A 12,479-nucleotide genomic window follows, 5' to 3' on the forward strand; every position below is an offset into this window, starting at 1 on the left:
CACATAAGTTGTCGTGGCCGAGTGGTTAAGGCGACAGACTTGAAATCTGTTGAGCTCTGCCCGCATAGGTTCGAATCCTGCCGACAACGAATATTTATTATAATTTTTAAAGTGGCAAAAATACATTTTTTTTTGTTTCTTTATGACATAAGTTGTCGTGGCCGAGTGGTTAAGGCGACAGACTAGAAATCTGTTGGGCTCTGCCCGCGTATGTTCGAATCCTGCCGACAACGAATATTTATTTTAATTCTTAAAATGACAAAAATACAGTTTGACAATTTGTTTTCGTTTCATTTTCACATAAGTTGTCGTGGCCGAGTGGTTAAGGCGACAGACTTGAAATCTGTTGGGCTCTGCCCGCGTAGGTTCGAATCCTGCCGACAACGATTTGATTTTTATTTTTAAAGTGACAAAAATACAAATTGTTTTTGTTTCATTTTCACATAAGTTGCCGTGGCCGAGTGGTTAAGGCGACAGACTTGAAATCTGTTGGGCTCTGCCCGCGTAGGTTCGAATCCTGCCGACAACGAATATTTATTATAATTCTTGAAGTGACAAAAATACATTTTTTTTTGTTTCTTTATAGTTGTCGTGGCCGAGTGGTTAGGGCGACAGACTAGAAATCTGTTGGGCTCTGCCCGCGTAGGTTCGAATCCTGCCGACAACGAATATTTATTTTAATTCTTAAAGTGGCAAAAATACAATTTTTTTGGTTTCATTTTGAAATAAGTTGTCGTGGCCGAGTGGTTAAGGCGACAGACTTGAAATCTGTTGGGCTCTGCCCGCGTAGGTTCGAATCCTGCCTACAACGAATATTTATTTTAATTCTTAAAATGACAAAAATACAGTTTGAAAATTTGTTTTCGTTTCTTATTGAAATAAGTTGTCGTGGCCGAGTGGTTAAGGCGACAGACTTGAAATCTGTTGGGTTCTGCCCGCGTAGGTTCGAATCCTGCCTACAACGAATATTTATTTTAATTCTTAAAGTGGCAAAAATACAATTTTTTTTGTTTTATTTTGAAATACGTTGTCGTGGCCGAGTGGTTAAGGCGACATACTAGAAATCTGTTGGGCTCTGCCCGCGTAGGTTCGAATCCTGCCGACAACGAATATTTATTTTAATTCTTAAAGTGACAAAAAAACAATTTGTTTTTGTTCCCTATTGACATAAGTTGTCGTGGCCGAGTGGTTAAGGCGACAGACTTGAAATCTGTTGGGCTCTGCCCTCGTAGGTTCGAATCCTGCCGACAACGAAAATTTATTTTAATTCTTAAAGTGACAAAAATACAATTTGTTTTTGTTTCTTATTGATATAAGTTGTCGTGGCCGAGTGGTTAAGGCGACAGACTTGAAATCTGTTGGGCTCTGCCCTCGTAGGTTCGAATCCTGCCGACAACGAAAATTTATTTTAATTCTTAAAGTGACAAAAATACAATTTTTTTTTGTTTCATTTTGACAAAAGTTGTCGTGGCCGAGTGGTTAAAGCGACAGACTTGAAATCTGTTGGGCTCTGCCCGCGTAGGTTCGAATCCTGGCGACAACGAATATTTATTTTAATTCTTAAAGTGACAAAAATACAAATTGTTTTTGTTTCTTATTAACATAAGTTGTCGTGGCCGAGTGGTTAAGGCGACAGACTAGAAATCTGTTGGGCTCTGCCCGCGTAGGTTCGAATCCTGCCGACAACGAATATTTATTTTAATTCTTAAAGTGGCAAAAATACAATTTGTTTTTGTTTCTTTTTGACAAAAGTTGTCGTGGCCGAGTGGTTAAGGCGACAGACTTGAAATCTGTTGGGCTCTGCCCGCGTAGGTTCGAATCCTGCCGACAACGAATATTTATTTTAATTCTTAAAATGACAAAAATACAGTTTGACAATTTGTTTTCGTTTCTTTTTGAAATAAGTTGTCGTGGCCGAGTGGTTAAGGCGACAGACTTGAAATCTGTTGGGCTCTGCCCGCGTAGGTTCGAATCCTTCCGACAACGAATATTTATTTTAATTCTTAAAGTGACAAAAATACAATTTGTTTTCATTTCTTTTTGAAATAAGTTGTCGTGGCCGAGTGGTTAAGGCGACATACTAGAAATCTGTTGGGCTCTGCCCGCGTAGGTTCGAATCCTGACGACAACGAATATTTATTTTAATTCTTAAAATGACAAAAATACAGTTTGACAATTTGTTTTCGTTTCTTTTTGACATAAGTTGTCGTGGCCGAGTGGTTAAGGCGACAGACTTGAAATCTGTTGCGCTCTGCCCGCGTAGGTTCGAATCCTGGCGACAACGAATATTTATTTTAATCCTTAAAGTGACAAAAATACAATTTGTTTTTGTTTCTTTTTGACAAAAGTTGTCGTGGCCGAGTGGTTAAGGCGACAGACTTGAAATCTGTTGCGCTCTGCCCGCGTAGGTTCGAATCCTGCCGACAACGAAAATTTATTTTAATTCTTAAAGTGACAAAAATACAATTTGTTTTTGTTTCTTATTAACATAAGTTGTCGTGGCCGAGTGGTTAAGGCGACAGACTAGAAATCTGTTGGGCTCTGCCCGCGTAGGTTCGAATCCTGCCGACAACGAATATTTATTTTAATTCTTACACTGGCAAAAATACAATTTGTTTTTGTTTCTTTTTGACAAAAGTTGTCGTGGCCGAGTGGTTAAGGCGACAGACTTGAAATCTGTTGGGCTCTGCCCGCGTAGGTTCGAATCCTGCCGACAACGAATATTTATTTTAATTCTTAAAATGACAAAAATACAGTTTGACAATTTGTTTTCGTTTCTTTTTGAAATAAGTTGTCGTGGCCGAGTGGTTAAGACGACAGACTTGAAATCTGTTGCGCTCTGCCCGCCTAGGTTCGAATCCTGCCTACAACGAATATTTATTTTAATTCTTAAAATGACAAAAATACAGTTTGACAATTTGTTTTTGTTTCTTTCTGACATAAGTTGTCGTGGCCGAGTGGTTAAGGCGACAGACTTGAAATCTGTTGGGCTCTGCCCGCCTAGGTTCGAATCCTGCCTACAACGAATATTTATTTTAATTCTTAAAGTGACAAAAATAAAATTTGTTTTCATTTCTTTTTGACATAAGTTGTCGTGGCCGAGTGGTTAAGGCGACATACTAGAAATCTGTTGGGCTCTGCCCGCGTAGGTTCGAATCCTGACGACAACGAATATTTATTTTAATTCTTAAAATGACAAAAATACAGTTTGACAATTTGTTTTCGTTTCTTTTTGACATAAGTTGTCGTGGCCGAGTGGTTAAGGCGACAGACTTGAAATCTGTTGCGCTCTGCCCGCGTAGGTTCGAATCCTGGCGACAACGAATATTTATTTTAATCCTTAAAGTGACAAAAATACAATTTGTTTTTGTTTCTTTTTGACAAAAGTTGTCGTGGCCGAGTGGTTAAGGCGACAGACTTGAAATCTGTTGCGCTCTGCCCGCGTAGGTTCGAATCCTGCCGACAACGAAAATTTATTTTAATTCTTAAAGTGACAAAAATACAATTTGTTTTTGTTTCTTATTAACATAAGTTGTCGTGGCCGAGTGGTTAAGGCGACAGACTAGAAATCTGTTGGGCTCTGCCCGCGTAGGTTCGAATCCTGCCGACAACGAATATTTATTTTAATTCTTAAAGTGGCAAAAATACAATTTGTTTTTGTTTCTTTTTGACAAAAGTTGTCGTGGCCGAGTGGTTAAGGCGACAGACTTGAAATCTGTTGGGCTCTGCCCGCGTAGGTTCGAATCCTGCCGACAACGAATATTTATTTTAATTCTTAAAATGACAAAAATACAGTTTGACAATTTGTTTTCGTTTCTTTTTGAAATAAGTTGTCGTGGCCGAGTGGTTAAGGCGACAGACTTGAAATCTGTTGGGCTCTGCCCGCGTAGGTTCGAATCCTGCCGACAACGAATATTTATTTAAATTCTTAAAGTGACAAAAATACAATTTGTTTTCATTTCTTTTTGAAATAAGTTGTCGTGGCCGAGTGGTTAAGGCGACATACTAGAAATCTGTTGGGCTCTGCCCGCCTAGGTTCGAATCCTGCCGACAACTAATATTTATTTTAATTCTTAAAGTGGCAAAAATACAATTTGTTTTTGTTTCTTTTTGACAAAAGTTGTCGTGGCCGAGTGGTTAAGGCGACAGACTTGAAATCTGATGGGCTCTGCCCGCGTAGGTTCGAATCCTGCCGACAACGAATATTTATTTTAATTCTTAAAATGACAAAAATACAGTTTGACAATTTGTTTTCGTTTCTTTTTGAAATAAGTTGTCGTGGCCGAGTGGTTAAGGCGACAGACTTGAAATCTGTTGGGCTCTGCCCGCCTAGGTTCGAATCCTGCCTACAACGAATATTTATTTTAATTCTTAAAGTGACAAAAATACAATTTGTTTTCATTTCTTTTTGACATAAGTTGTCGTGGCCGAGTGGTTAAGGCGACATACTAGAAATCTGTTGGGCTCTGCCCGCGTAGGTTCGAATCCTGCCGACAACGAATATTTATTTTAATTCTTAAAATGACAAAAATACAGTTTGACAATTTGTTTTCGTTTCTTTTTGACATAAGTTGTCGTGGCCGAGTGGTTAAGGCGACAGACTTGAAATCTGTTGGGCTCTGCCCGCGTAGGTTCGAATCCTGCCGACAACGAATATTTATTTTAATTCTAAAAATGACAAAAATACAGTTTGACAATTTGTTTTCGTTTCTTTTTGAAATAAGTTGTCGTGGCCGAGTGGTTAAGGCGACAGACTTGAAATCTGTTCGGCTCTGCCCGCGTAGGTTCGAATCCTGCCGACAACGAATATTTATTTTAATTCTTAAAGTGACAAAAATACAATTTGTTTTCATTTCTTTTTGAAATAAGTTGTCGTGGCCGAGTGGTTAAGGCGACATACTAGAAATCTGTTGGGCTCTGCCCGCGTAGGTTCGAATCCTGCCTACAACGAATATTTATTTTAATTCTTACAGTGGCAAAAATACAATTTGTTTTTGTTTCTTTTTGACAAAAGTTGTCGTGGCCGAGTGGTTAAGGCGACATACTAGAAATCTGTTGGGCTCTGCCCGCGTAGGTTCGAATCCTGCCGACAACGAAAATTTATTTTAATTCTTAAAGTGACAAAAATACAATTTGTTTTTGTTTCTTATTGATATAAGTTGTCGTGGCCGAGTGGTTAAGGCGACAGACGTGAAATCTGTTGGGCTCTGCCCTCGTAGGTTCGAATCCTGCCGACAACGAAAATTTATTTTAATTCTTAAAGTGACAAAAATACAATTTTTTTTTGTTTCATTTTGACAAAAGTTGTCGTGGCCGAGTGGTTAAAGCGACAGACTTGAAATCTGTTGGGCTCTGCCCGCGTAGGTTCGAATCCTGGCGACAACGAATATTTATTTTAATTCTTAAAGTGACAAAAATACAATTTGTTTTTGTTTCTTATTAACATAAGTTGTCGTGGCCGAGTGGTTAAGGCGACAGACTAGAAATCTGTTGGGCTCTGCCCGCGTAGGTTCGAATCCTGCCGACAACGAATATTTATTTTAATTCTTAAAGTGGCAAAAATACAATTTGTTTTTGTTTCTTTTTGACAAAAGTTGTCGTGGCCGAGTGGTTAAGGCGACAGACTTGAAATCTGTTGGGCTCTGCCCGCGTAGGTTCGAATCCTGCCGACAACGAATATTTATTTTAATTCTTAAAATGACAAAAATACAGTTTGACAATTTGTTTTCGTTTCTTTTTGAAATAAGTTGTCGTGGCCGAGTGGTTAAGGCGACAGACTTGAAATCTGTTGGGCTCTGCCCGCGTAGGTTCGAATCCTTCCGACAACGAATATTTATTTTAATTCTTAAAGTGACAAAAATACAATTTGTTTTCATTTCTTTTTGAAATAAGTTGTCGTGGCCGAGTGGTTAAGGCGACATACTAGAAATCTGTTGGGCTCTGCCCGCGTAGGTTCGAATCCTGCCTACAACGAATATATATTTTAATTCTTACACTGGCAAAAATACAATTTGTTTTTGTTTCTTTTTGACAAAAGTTGTCGTGGCCGAGTGGTTAAGGCGACAGACTTGAAATCTGTTGGGCTCTGCCCGCGTAGGTTCGAATCCTGCCGACAACGAATATTTATTTTAATTCTTAAAATGACAAAAATACAGTTTGACAATTTGTTTTCGTTTCTTTTTGAAATAAGTTGTCGTGGCCGAGTGGTTAAGGCGACAGACTTGAAATCTGTTGGGCTCTGCCCGCCTAGGTTCGAATCCTGCCTACAACGAATATTTATTTTAATTCTTAAAGTGACAAAAATAAAATTTGTTTTCATTTCTTTTTGACATAAGTTGTCGTGGCCGAGTGGTTAAGGCGACATACTAGAAATCTGTTGGGCTCTGCCCGCGTAGGTTCGAATCCTGACGACAACGAATATTTATTTTAATTCTTAAAATGACAAAAATACAGTTTGACAATTTGTTTTCGTTTCTTTTTGACATAAGTTGTCGTGGCCGAGTGGTTAAGGCGACAGACTTGAAATCTGTTGCGCTCTGCCCGCGTAGGTTCGAATCCTGGCGACAACGAATATTTATTTTAATCCTTAAAGTGACAAAAATACAATTTGTTTTTGTTTATTTTTGACAAAAGTTGTCGTGGCCGAGTGGTTAAGGCGACAGACTTGAAATCTGTTGCGCTCTGCCCGCGTAGGTTCGAATCCTGCCGACAACGAAAATTTATTTTAATTCTTAAAGTGACAAAAATACAATTTGTTTTTGTTTCTTATTAACATAAGTTGTCGTGGCCGAGTGGTTAAGGCGACAGACTAGAAATCTGTTGGGCTCTGCCCGCGTAGGTTCGAATCCTGCCGACAACGAATATTTATTTTAATTCTTAAAGTGGCAAAAATACAATTTGTTTTTGTTTCTTTTTGACAAAAGTTGTCGTGGCCGAGTGGTTAAGGCGACAGACTTGAAATCTGTTGGGCTCTGCCCGCGTAGGTTCGAATCCTGCCGACAACGAATATTTATTTTAATTCTTAAAATGACAAAAATACAGTTTGACAATTTGTTTTCGTTTCTTTTTGAAATAAGTTGTCGTGGCCGAGTGGTTAAGGCGACAGACTTGAAATCTGTTGGGCTCTGCCCGCGTAGGTTCGAATCCTGCCGACAACGAATATTTATTTTAATTCTTAAAGTGACAAAAATACAATTTGTTTTCATTTCTTTTTGAAATAAGTTGTCGTGGCCGAGTGGTTAAGGCGACATACTAGAAATCTGTTGGGCTCTGCCCGCCTAGGTTCGAATCCTGCCGACAACTAATATTTATTTTAATTCTTAAAGTGGCAAAAATACAATTTGTTTTTGTTTCTTTTTGACAAAAGTTGTCGTGGCCGAGTGGTTAAGGCGACAGACTTGAAATCTGATGGGCTCTGCCCGCGTAGGTTCGAATCCTGCCGACAACGAATATTTATTTTAATTCTTAAAATGACAAAAATACAGTTTGACAATTTGTTTTCGTTTCTTTTTGAAATAAGTTGTCGTGGCCGAGTGGTTAAGGCGACAGACTTGAAATCTGTTGGGCTCTGCCCGCCTAGGTTCGAATCCTGCCTACAACGAATATTTATTTTAATTCTTAAAGTGACAAAAATACAATTTTTTTTTGTTTCATTTTGACAAAAGTTGTCGTGGCCGAGTGGTTAAAGCGACAGACTTGAAATCTGTTGGGCTCTGCCCGCGTAGGTTCGAATCCTGGCGACAACGAATATTTATTTTAATTCTTAAAGTGACAAAAATACAATTTGTTTTTGTTTCTTATTAACATAAGTTGTCGTGGCCGAGTGGTTAAGGCGACAGACTAGAAATCTGTTGGGCTCTGCCCGCGTAGGTTCGAATCCTGCCGACAACGAATATTTATTTTAATTCTTAAAGTGGCAAAAATACAATTTGTTTTTGTTTCTTTTTGACAAAAGTTGTCGTGGCCGAGTGGTTAAGGCGACAGACTTGAAATCTGTTGGGCTCTGCCCGCATAGGTTCGAATCCTGCCGACAACGAATATTTATTTTAATTCTTAAAATGACAAAAATACAGTTTGACAATTTGTTTTCGTTTCTTTTTGAAATAAGTTGTCGTGGCCGAGTGGTTAAGGCGACAGACTTGAAATCTGTTGGGCTCTGCCCGCGTAGGTTCGAATCCTGCCGACAACGAATATTTATTTTAATTCTTAAAGTGACAAAAATACAATTTGTTTTCATTTCTTTTTGAAATAAGTTGTCGTGGCCGAGTGGTTAAGGCGACATACTAGAAATCTGTTGGGCTCTGCCCGCCTAGGTTCGAATCCTGCCGACAACTAATATTTATTTTAATTCTTAAAGTGGCAAAAATACAATTTGTTTTTGTTTCTTTTTGACAAAAGTTGTCGTGGCCGAGTGGTTAAGGCGACAGACTTGAAATCTGATGGGCTCTGCCCGCGTAGGTTCGAATCCTGCCGACAACGAATATTTATTTTAATTCTTAAAATGACAAAAATACAGTTTGACAATTTGTTTTCGTTTCTTTTTGAAATAAGTTGTCGTGGCCGAGTGGTTAAGGCGACAGACTTGAAATCTGTTGGGCTCTGCCCGCCTAGGTTCGAATCCTGCCTACAACGAATATTTATTTTAATTCTTAAAGTGACAAAAATACAATTTTTTTTTGTTTCATTATGACAAAAGTTGTCGTGGCCGAGTGGTTAAAGCGACAGACTTGAAATCTGTTGGGCTCTGCCCGCGTAGGTTCGAATCCTGGCGACAACGAATATTTATTTTAATTCTTAAAGTGACAAAAATACAATTTGTTTTTGTTTCTTATTAACATAAGTTGTCGTGGCCGAGTGGTTAAGGCGACAGACTAGAAATCTGTTGGGCTCTGCCCGCGTAGGTTCGAATCCTGCCGACAACGAATATTTATTTTAATTCTTAAAGTGGCAAAAATACAATTTGTTTTTGTTTCTTTTTGACAAAAGTTGTCGTGGCCGAGTGGTTAAGGCGACAGACTTGAAATCTGTTGGGCTCTGCCCGCGTAGGTTCGAATCCTGCCGACAACGAATATTTATTTTAATTCTTAAAATGACAAAAATACAGTTTGACAATTTGTTTTCGTTTCTTTTTGAAATAAGTTGTCGTGGCCGAGTGGTTAAGGCGACAGACTTGAAATCTGTTGGGCTCTGCCCGCGTAGGTTCGAATCCTTCCGACAACGAATATTTATTTTAATTCTTAAAGTGACAAAAATACAATTTGTTTTCATTTCTTTTTGAAATAAGTTGTCGTGGCCGAGTGGTTAAGGCGACATACTAGAAATCTGTTGGGCTCTGCCCGCGTAGGTTCGAATCCTGCCTACAACGAATATTTATTTTAATTCTTACACTGGCAAAAATACAATTTGTTTTTGTTTCTTTTTGACAAAAGTTGTCGTGGCCGAGTGGTTAAGGCGACAGACTTGAAATCTGTTGGGCTCTGCCCGCGTAGGTTCGAATCCTGCCGACAACGAATATTTATTTTAATTCTTAAAATGACAAAAATACAGTTTGACAATTTGTTTTCGTTTCTTTTTGAAATAAGTTGTCGTGGCCGAGTGGTTAAGGCGACAGACTTGAAATCTGTTGGGCTCTGCCCGCCTAGGTTCGAATCCTGCCTACAACGAATATTTATTTTAATTCTTAAAGTGACAAAAATAAAATTTGTTTTCATTTCTTTTTGACATAAGTTGTCGTGGCCGAGTGGTTAAGGCGACATACTAGAAATCTGTTGGGCTCTGCCCGCGTAGGTTCGAATCCTGACGACAACGAATATTTATTTTAATTCTTAAAATGACAAAAATACAGTTTGACAATTTGTTTTCGTTTCTTTTTGACATAAGTTGTCGTGGCCGAGTGGTTAAGGCGACAGACTTGAAATCTGTTGCGCTCTGCCCGCGTAGGTTCGAATCCTGGCGACAACGAATATTTATTTTAATCCTTAAAGTGACAAAAATACAATTTGTTTTTGTTTATTTTTGACAAAAGTTGTCGTGGCCGAGTGGTTAAGGCGACAGACTTGAAATCTGTTGCGCTCTGCCCGCGTAGGTTCGAATCCTGCCGACAACGAAAATTTATTTTAATTCTTAAAGTGACAAAAATACAATTTGTTTTTGTTTCTTATTAACATAAGTTGTCGTGGCCGAGTGGTTAAGGCGACAGACTAGAAATCTGTTGGGCTCTGCCCGCGTAGGTTCGAATCCTGCCGACAACGAATATTTATTTTAATTCTTAAAGTGGCAAAAATACAATTTGTTTTTGTTTCTTTTTGACAAAAGTTGTCGTGGCCGAGTGGTTAAGGCGACAGACTTGAAATCTGTTGGGCTCTGCCCGCGTAGGTTCGAATCCTGCCGACAACGAATATTTATTTTAATTCTTAAAATGACAAAAATACAGTTTGACAATTTGTTTTCGTTTCTTTTTGAAATAAGTTGTCGTGGCCGAGTGGTTAAGGCGACAGACTTGAAATCTGTTGGGCTCTGCCCGCGTAGGTTCGAATCCTGCCGACAACGAATATTTATTTTAATTCTTAAAGTGACAAAAATACAATTTGTTTTCATTTCTTTTTGAAATAAGTTGTCGTGGCCGAGTGGTTAAGGCGACATACTAGAAATCTGTTGGGCTCTGCCCGCCTAGGTTCGAATCCTGCCGACAACTAATATTTATTTTAATTCTTAAAGTGGCAAAAATACAATTTGTTTTTGTTTCTTTTTGACAAAAGTTGTCGTGGCCGAGTGGTTAAGGCGACAGACTTGAAATCTGATGGGCTCTGCCCGCGTAGGTTCGAATCCTGCCGACAACGAATATTTATTTTAATTCTTAAAATGACAAAAATACAGTTTGACAATTTGTTTTCGTTTCTTTTTGAAATAAGTTGTCGTGGCCGAGTGGTTAAGGCGACAGACTTGAAATCTGTTGGGCTCTGCCCGCCTAGGTTCGAATCCTGCCTACAACGAATATTTATTTTAATTCTTAAAGTGACAAAAATACAATTTGTTTTCATTTCTTTTTGACATAAGTTGTCGTGGCCGAGTGGTTAAGGCGACAGACTTGAAATCTGTTGGGCTCTGCCCGCGTAGGTTCGAATCCTGCCGACAACGAATATTTATTTTAATTCTTAAAATGACAAAAATACAGTTTGACAATTTGTTTTCGTTTCTTTTTGAAATAAGTTGTCGTGGCCGAGTGGTTAAGGCGACAGACTTGAAATCTGTTCGGCTCTGCCCGCGTAGGTTCGAATCCTGCCGACAACGAATATTTATTTTAATTCTTAAAGTGACAAAAATACAATTTGTTTTCATTTCTTTTTGAAATAAGTTGTCGTGGCCGAGTGGTTAAGGCGACATACTAGAAATCTGTTGGGCTCTGCCCGCGTAGGTTCGAATCCTGCCTACAACGAATATTTATTTTAATTCTTACAGTGGCAAAAATACAATTTGTTTTTGTTTCTTTTTGACAAAAGTTGTCGTGGCCGAGTGGTTAAGGCGACATACTAGAAATCTGTTGGGCTCTGCCCGCGTAGGTTCGAATCCTGACGACAACGAATATTTATTTTAATTCTTAAAATGACAAAAATACAGTTTGACAATTTGTTTTCGTTTCTTTTTGACATAAGTTGTCGTGGCCGAGTGGTTAAGGCGACAGACTTGAAATCTGTTGCGCTCTGCCCGCGTAGGTTCGAATCCTGCCGACAACGAATATTTATTTTAATCCTTAAAGTGACAAAAATACAATTTGTTTTTGTTTATTTTTGACAAAAGTTGTCGTGGCCGAGTGGTTAAGGCGACAGACTTGAAATCTGTTGCGCTCTGCCCGCCTAGGTTCGAATCCTGCCGACAACGAAAATTTATTTTAATTCTTAAAGTGACAAAAATACAATTTGTTTTTGTTTCTTATTAACATAAGTTGTCGTGGCCGAGTGGTTAAGGCGACAGACTAGAAATCTGTTGGGCTCTGCCCGCGTAGGTTCGAATCCTGCCGACAACGAATATTTATTTTAATTCTTAAAGTGGCAAAAATACAATTTGTTTTTGTTTCTTTTTGACAAAAGTTGTCGTGGCCGAGTGGTTAAGGCGACAGACTTGAAATCTGTTGGGCTCTGCCCGCGTAGGTTCGAATCCTGCCGACAACGAATATTTATTTTAATTCTTAAAATGACAAAAATACAGTTTGACAATTTGTTTTCGTTTCTTTTTGAAATAAGTTGTCGTGGCCGAGTGGTTAAGGCGACAGACTTGAAATCTGTTGGGCTCTGCCCGCGTAGGTTCGAATCCTGCCGACAACGAATATTTATTTTAATTCTTAAAGTGACAAAAATACAATTTGTTTTCATTTCTTTTTGAAATAAGTTGTCGTGGCCGAGTGGTTAAGGCGACATACTAGAAATCTGTTGGGCTCTGCCCGCCTAGGTTCGAATCCTGCCGACAACTAATATTTATTTTAA

At 38.8% G+C, this 12,479-nt stretch overlaps 50 non-coding genes across 50 annotated transcripts; all 50 read left to right on the forward strand.

Moving 5' to 3' along the window:
• Nucleotides 1-151: 151 nt before the first annotated feature.
• Nucleotides 152-233, forward strand: Trnas-aga (transfer RNA serine (anticodon AGA)). The gene has a single exon. It is a non-coding gene; the product is annotated as a tRNA-Ser (tRNA).
• A 71-nt stretch (nt 234-304) lies between these two features.
• Trnas-uga (transfer RNA serine (anticodon UGA)) lies at nt 305-386 on the forward strand. Its single transcript has one exon. It is a non-coding gene; the product is annotated as a tRNA-Ser (tRNA).
• Nucleotides 387-447: 61 nt separating this feature from the next.
• Nucleotides 448-529, forward strand: Trnas-uga (transfer RNA serine (anticodon UGA)). Its single transcript has one exon. It is a non-coding gene; the product is annotated as a tRNA-Ser (tRNA).
• Nucleotides 530-585: 56 nt separating this feature from the next.
• On the forward strand, nt 586-667 carry Trnas-aga (transfer RNA serine (anticodon AGA)). Its single transcript has one exon. It is a non-coding gene; the product is annotated as a tRNA-Ser (tRNA).
• A 62-nt stretch (nt 668-729) lies between these two features.
• Trnas-uga (transfer RNA serine (anticodon UGA)) lies at nt 730-811 on the forward strand. The gene has a single exon. It is a non-coding gene; the product is annotated as a tRNA-Ser (tRNA).
• Nucleotides 812-1,026: 215 nt separating this feature from the next.
• Trnas-aga (transfer RNA serine (anticodon AGA)) lies at nt 1,027-1,108 on the forward strand. Its single transcript has one exon. It is a non-coding gene; the product is annotated as a tRNA-Ser (tRNA).
• A 63-nt stretch (nt 1,109-1,171) lies between these two features.
• Trnas-uga (transfer RNA serine (anticodon UGA)) lies at nt 1,172-1,253 on the forward strand. The gene has a single exon. It is a non-coding gene; the product is annotated as a tRNA-Ser (tRNA).
• A 63-nt stretch (nt 1,254-1,316) lies between these two features.
• On the forward strand, nt 1,317-1,398 carry Trnas-uga (transfer RNA serine (anticodon UGA)). Its single transcript has one exon. It is a non-coding gene; the product is annotated as a tRNA-Ser (tRNA).
• Nucleotides 1,399-1,606: 208 nt separating this feature from the next.
• On the forward strand, nt 1,607-1,688 carry Trnas-aga (transfer RNA serine (anticodon AGA)). Its single transcript has one exon. It is a non-coding gene; the product is annotated as a tRNA-Ser (tRNA).
• A 63-nt stretch (nt 1,689-1,751) lies between these two features.
• Trnas-uga (transfer RNA serine (anticodon UGA)) lies at nt 1,752-1,833 on the forward strand. The gene has a single exon. It is a non-coding gene; the product is annotated as a tRNA-Ser (tRNA).
• A 71-nt stretch (nt 1,834-1,904) lies between these two features.
• Trnas-uga (transfer RNA serine (anticodon UGA)) lies at nt 1,905-1,986 on the forward strand. The gene has a single exon. It is a non-coding gene; the product is annotated as a tRNA-Ser (tRNA).
• Nucleotides 1,987-2,492: 506 nt separating this feature from the next.
• Nucleotides 2,493-2,574, forward strand: Trnas-aga (transfer RNA serine (anticodon AGA)). The gene has a single exon. It is a non-coding gene; the product is annotated as a tRNA-Ser (tRNA).
• A 63-nt stretch (nt 2,575-2,637) lies between these two features.
• On the forward strand, nt 2,638-2,719 carry Trnas-uga (transfer RNA serine (anticodon UGA)). The gene has a single exon. It is a non-coding gene; the product is annotated as a tRNA-Ser (tRNA).
• Nucleotides 2,720-3,386: 667 nt separating this feature from the next.
• Trnas-uga (transfer RNA serine (anticodon UGA)) lies at nt 3,387-3,468 on the forward strand. Its single transcript has one exon. It is a non-coding gene; the product is annotated as a tRNA-Ser (tRNA).
• Nucleotides 3,469-3,531: 63 nt separating this feature from the next.
• Nucleotides 3,532-3,613, forward strand: Trnas-aga (transfer RNA serine (anticodon AGA)). The gene has a single exon. It is a non-coding gene; the product is annotated as a tRNA-Ser (tRNA).
• Nucleotides 3,614-3,676: 63 nt separating this feature from the next.
• Trnas-uga (transfer RNA serine (anticodon UGA)) lies at nt 3,677-3,758 on the forward strand. The gene has a single exon. It is a non-coding gene; the product is annotated as a tRNA-Ser (tRNA).
• A 71-nt stretch (nt 3,759-3,829) lies between these two features.
• Trnas-uga (transfer RNA serine (anticodon UGA)) lies at nt 3,830-3,911 on the forward strand. Its single transcript has one exon. It is a non-coding gene; the product is annotated as a tRNA-Ser (tRNA).
• Nucleotides 3,912-4,119: 208 nt separating this feature from the next.
• Nucleotides 4,120-4,201, forward strand: Trnas-uga (transfer RNA serine (anticodon UGA)). Its single transcript has one exon. It is a non-coding gene; the product is annotated as a tRNA-Ser (tRNA).
• Nucleotides 4,202-4,417: 216 nt separating this feature from the next.
• Trnas-aga (transfer RNA serine (anticodon AGA)) lies at nt 4,418-4,499 on the forward strand. The gene has a single exon. It is a non-coding gene; the product is annotated as a tRNA-Ser (tRNA).
• A 71-nt stretch (nt 4,500-4,570) lies between these two features.
• Nucleotides 4,571-4,652, forward strand: Trnas-uga (transfer RNA serine (anticodon UGA)). The gene has a single exon. It is a non-coding gene; the product is annotated as a tRNA-Ser (tRNA).
• A 71-nt stretch (nt 4,653-4,723) lies between these two features.
• On the forward strand, nt 4,724-4,805 carry Trnas-uga (transfer RNA serine (anticodon UGA)). The gene has a single exon. It is a non-coding gene; the product is annotated as a tRNA-Ser (tRNA).
• Nucleotides 4,806-5,013: 208 nt separating this feature from the next.
• Nucleotides 5,014-5,095, forward strand: Trnas-aga (transfer RNA serine (anticodon AGA)). The gene has a single exon. It is a non-coding gene; the product is annotated as a tRNA-Ser (tRNA).
• Nucleotides 5,096-5,448: 353 nt separating this feature from the next.
• On the forward strand, nt 5,449-5,530 carry Trnas-aga (transfer RNA serine (anticodon AGA)). The gene has a single exon. It is a non-coding gene; the product is annotated as a tRNA-Ser (tRNA).
• A 63-nt stretch (nt 5,531-5,593) lies between these two features.
• Nucleotides 5,594-5,675, forward strand: Trnas-uga (transfer RNA serine (anticodon UGA)). Its single transcript has one exon. It is a non-coding gene; the product is annotated as a tRNA-Ser (tRNA).
• A 71-nt stretch (nt 5,676-5,746) lies between these two features.
• Trnas-uga (transfer RNA serine (anticodon UGA)) lies at nt 5,747-5,828 on the forward strand. Its single transcript has one exon. It is a non-coding gene; the product is annotated as a tRNA-Ser (tRNA).
• Nucleotides 5,829-6,036: 208 nt separating this feature from the next.
• Trnas-uga (transfer RNA serine (anticodon UGA)) lies at nt 6,037-6,118 on the forward strand. Its single transcript has one exon. It is a non-coding gene; the product is annotated as a tRNA-Ser (tRNA).
• A 514-nt stretch (nt 6,119-6,632) lies between these two features.
• Nucleotides 6,633-6,714, forward strand: Trnas-uga (transfer RNA serine (anticodon UGA)). Its single transcript has one exon. It is a non-coding gene; the product is annotated as a tRNA-Ser (tRNA).
• A 63-nt stretch (nt 6,715-6,777) lies between these two features.
• Nucleotides 6,778-6,859, forward strand: Trnas-aga (transfer RNA serine (anticodon AGA)). The gene has a single exon. It is a non-coding gene; the product is annotated as a tRNA-Ser (tRNA).
• A 63-nt stretch (nt 6,860-6,922) lies between these two features.
• On the forward strand, nt 6,923-7,004 carry Trnas-uga (transfer RNA serine (anticodon UGA)). The gene has a single exon. It is a non-coding gene; the product is annotated as a tRNA-Ser (tRNA).
• A 71-nt stretch (nt 7,005-7,075) lies between these two features.
• Trnas-uga (transfer RNA serine (anticodon UGA)) lies at nt 7,076-7,157 on the forward strand. Its single transcript has one exon. It is a non-coding gene; the product is annotated as a tRNA-Ser (tRNA).
• A 208-nt stretch (nt 7,158-7,365) lies between these two features.
• On the forward strand, nt 7,366-7,447 carry Trnas-uga (transfer RNA serine (anticodon UGA)). Its single transcript has one exon. It is a non-coding gene; the product is annotated as a tRNA-Ser (tRNA).
• A 361-nt stretch (nt 7,448-7,808) lies between these two features.
• Trnas-aga (transfer RNA serine (anticodon AGA)) lies at nt 7,809-7,890 on the forward strand. Its single transcript has one exon. It is a non-coding gene; the product is annotated as a tRNA-Ser (tRNA).
• Nucleotides 7,891-7,953: 63 nt separating this feature from the next.
• Trnas-uga (transfer RNA serine (anticodon UGA)) lies at nt 7,954-8,035 on the forward strand. The gene has a single exon. It is a non-coding gene; the product is annotated as a tRNA-Ser (tRNA).
• Nucleotides 8,036-8,106: 71 nt separating this feature from the next.
• Nucleotides 8,107-8,188, forward strand: Trnas-uga (transfer RNA serine (anticodon UGA)). Its single transcript has one exon. It is a non-coding gene; the product is annotated as a tRNA-Ser (tRNA).
• A 208-nt stretch (nt 8,189-8,396) lies between these two features.
• Nucleotides 8,397-8,478, forward strand: Trnas-uga (transfer RNA serine (anticodon UGA)). The gene has a single exon. It is a non-coding gene; the product is annotated as a tRNA-Ser (tRNA).
• Nucleotides 8,479-8,839: 361 nt separating this feature from the next.
• On the forward strand, nt 8,840-8,921 carry Trnas-aga (transfer RNA serine (anticodon AGA)). The gene has a single exon. It is a non-coding gene; the product is annotated as a tRNA-Ser (tRNA).
• A 63-nt stretch (nt 8,922-8,984) lies between these two features.
• Nucleotides 8,985-9,066, forward strand: Trnas-uga (transfer RNA serine (anticodon UGA)). Its single transcript has one exon. It is a non-coding gene; the product is annotated as a tRNA-Ser (tRNA).
• Nucleotides 9,067-9,137: 71 nt separating this feature from the next.
• On the forward strand, nt 9,138-9,219 carry Trnas-uga (transfer RNA serine (anticodon UGA)). Its single transcript has one exon. It is a non-coding gene; the product is annotated as a tRNA-Ser (tRNA).
• A 208-nt stretch (nt 9,220-9,427) lies between these two features.
• Nucleotides 9,428-9,509, forward strand: Trnas-uga (transfer RNA serine (anticodon UGA)). The gene has a single exon. It is a non-coding gene; the product is annotated as a tRNA-Ser (tRNA).
• Nucleotides 9,510-10,023: 514 nt separating this feature from the next.
• Nucleotides 10,024-10,105, forward strand: Trnas-uga (transfer RNA serine (anticodon UGA)). Its single transcript has one exon. It is a non-coding gene; the product is annotated as a tRNA-Ser (tRNA).
• Nucleotides 10,106-10,168: 63 nt separating this feature from the next.
• Trnas-aga (transfer RNA serine (anticodon AGA)) lies at nt 10,169-10,250 on the forward strand. The gene has a single exon. It is a non-coding gene; the product is annotated as a tRNA-Ser (tRNA).
• Nucleotides 10,251-10,313: 63 nt separating this feature from the next.
• On the forward strand, nt 10,314-10,395 carry Trnas-uga (transfer RNA serine (anticodon UGA)). Its single transcript has one exon. It is a non-coding gene; the product is annotated as a tRNA-Ser (tRNA).
• A 71-nt stretch (nt 10,396-10,466) lies between these two features.
• Nucleotides 10,467-10,548, forward strand: Trnas-uga (transfer RNA serine (anticodon UGA)). Its single transcript has one exon. It is a non-coding gene; the product is annotated as a tRNA-Ser (tRNA).
• A 208-nt stretch (nt 10,549-10,756) lies between these two features.
• On the forward strand, nt 10,757-10,838 carry Trnas-uga (transfer RNA serine (anticodon UGA)). Its single transcript has one exon. It is a non-coding gene; the product is annotated as a tRNA-Ser (tRNA).
• A 216-nt stretch (nt 10,839-11,054) lies between these two features.
• On the forward strand, nt 11,055-11,136 carry Trnas-uga (transfer RNA serine (anticodon UGA)). Its single transcript has one exon. It is a non-coding gene; the product is annotated as a tRNA-Ser (tRNA).
• Nucleotides 11,137-11,207: 71 nt separating this feature from the next.
• Nucleotides 11,208-11,289, forward strand: Trnas-uga (transfer RNA serine (anticodon UGA)). The gene has a single exon. It is a non-coding gene; the product is annotated as a tRNA-Ser (tRNA).
• A 361-nt stretch (nt 11,290-11,650) lies between these two features.
• Trnas-uga (transfer RNA serine (anticodon UGA)) lies at nt 11,651-11,732 on the forward strand. Its single transcript has one exon. It is a non-coding gene; the product is annotated as a tRNA-Ser (tRNA).
• A 208-nt stretch (nt 11,733-11,940) lies between these two features.
• Trnas-aga (transfer RNA serine (anticodon AGA)) lies at nt 11,941-12,022 on the forward strand. The gene has a single exon. It is a non-coding gene; the product is annotated as a tRNA-Ser (tRNA).
• A 63-nt stretch (nt 12,023-12,085) lies between these two features.
• Nucleotides 12,086-12,167, forward strand: Trnas-uga (transfer RNA serine (anticodon UGA)). The gene has a single exon. It is a non-coding gene; the product is annotated as a tRNA-Ser (tRNA).
• A 71-nt stretch (nt 12,168-12,238) lies between these two features.
• On the forward strand, nt 12,239-12,320 carry Trnas-uga (transfer RNA serine (anticodon UGA)). Its single transcript has one exon. It is a non-coding gene; the product is annotated as a tRNA-Ser (tRNA).
• The last annotated feature ends 159 nt before the right edge of the window (nt 12,321-12,479 follow it).

The sequence above is a fragment of the Ascidiella aspersa genome, chromosome 2 (genome assembly GCF_963924565.1).
Source record: "Ascidiella aspersa chromosome 2, kaAscAspe10.2, whole genome shotgun sequence".
Taxonomy (NCBI): domain Eukaryota; kingdom Metazoa; phylum Chordata; class Ascidiacea; order Phlebobranchia; family Ascidiidae; genus Ascidiella; species Ascidiella aspersa.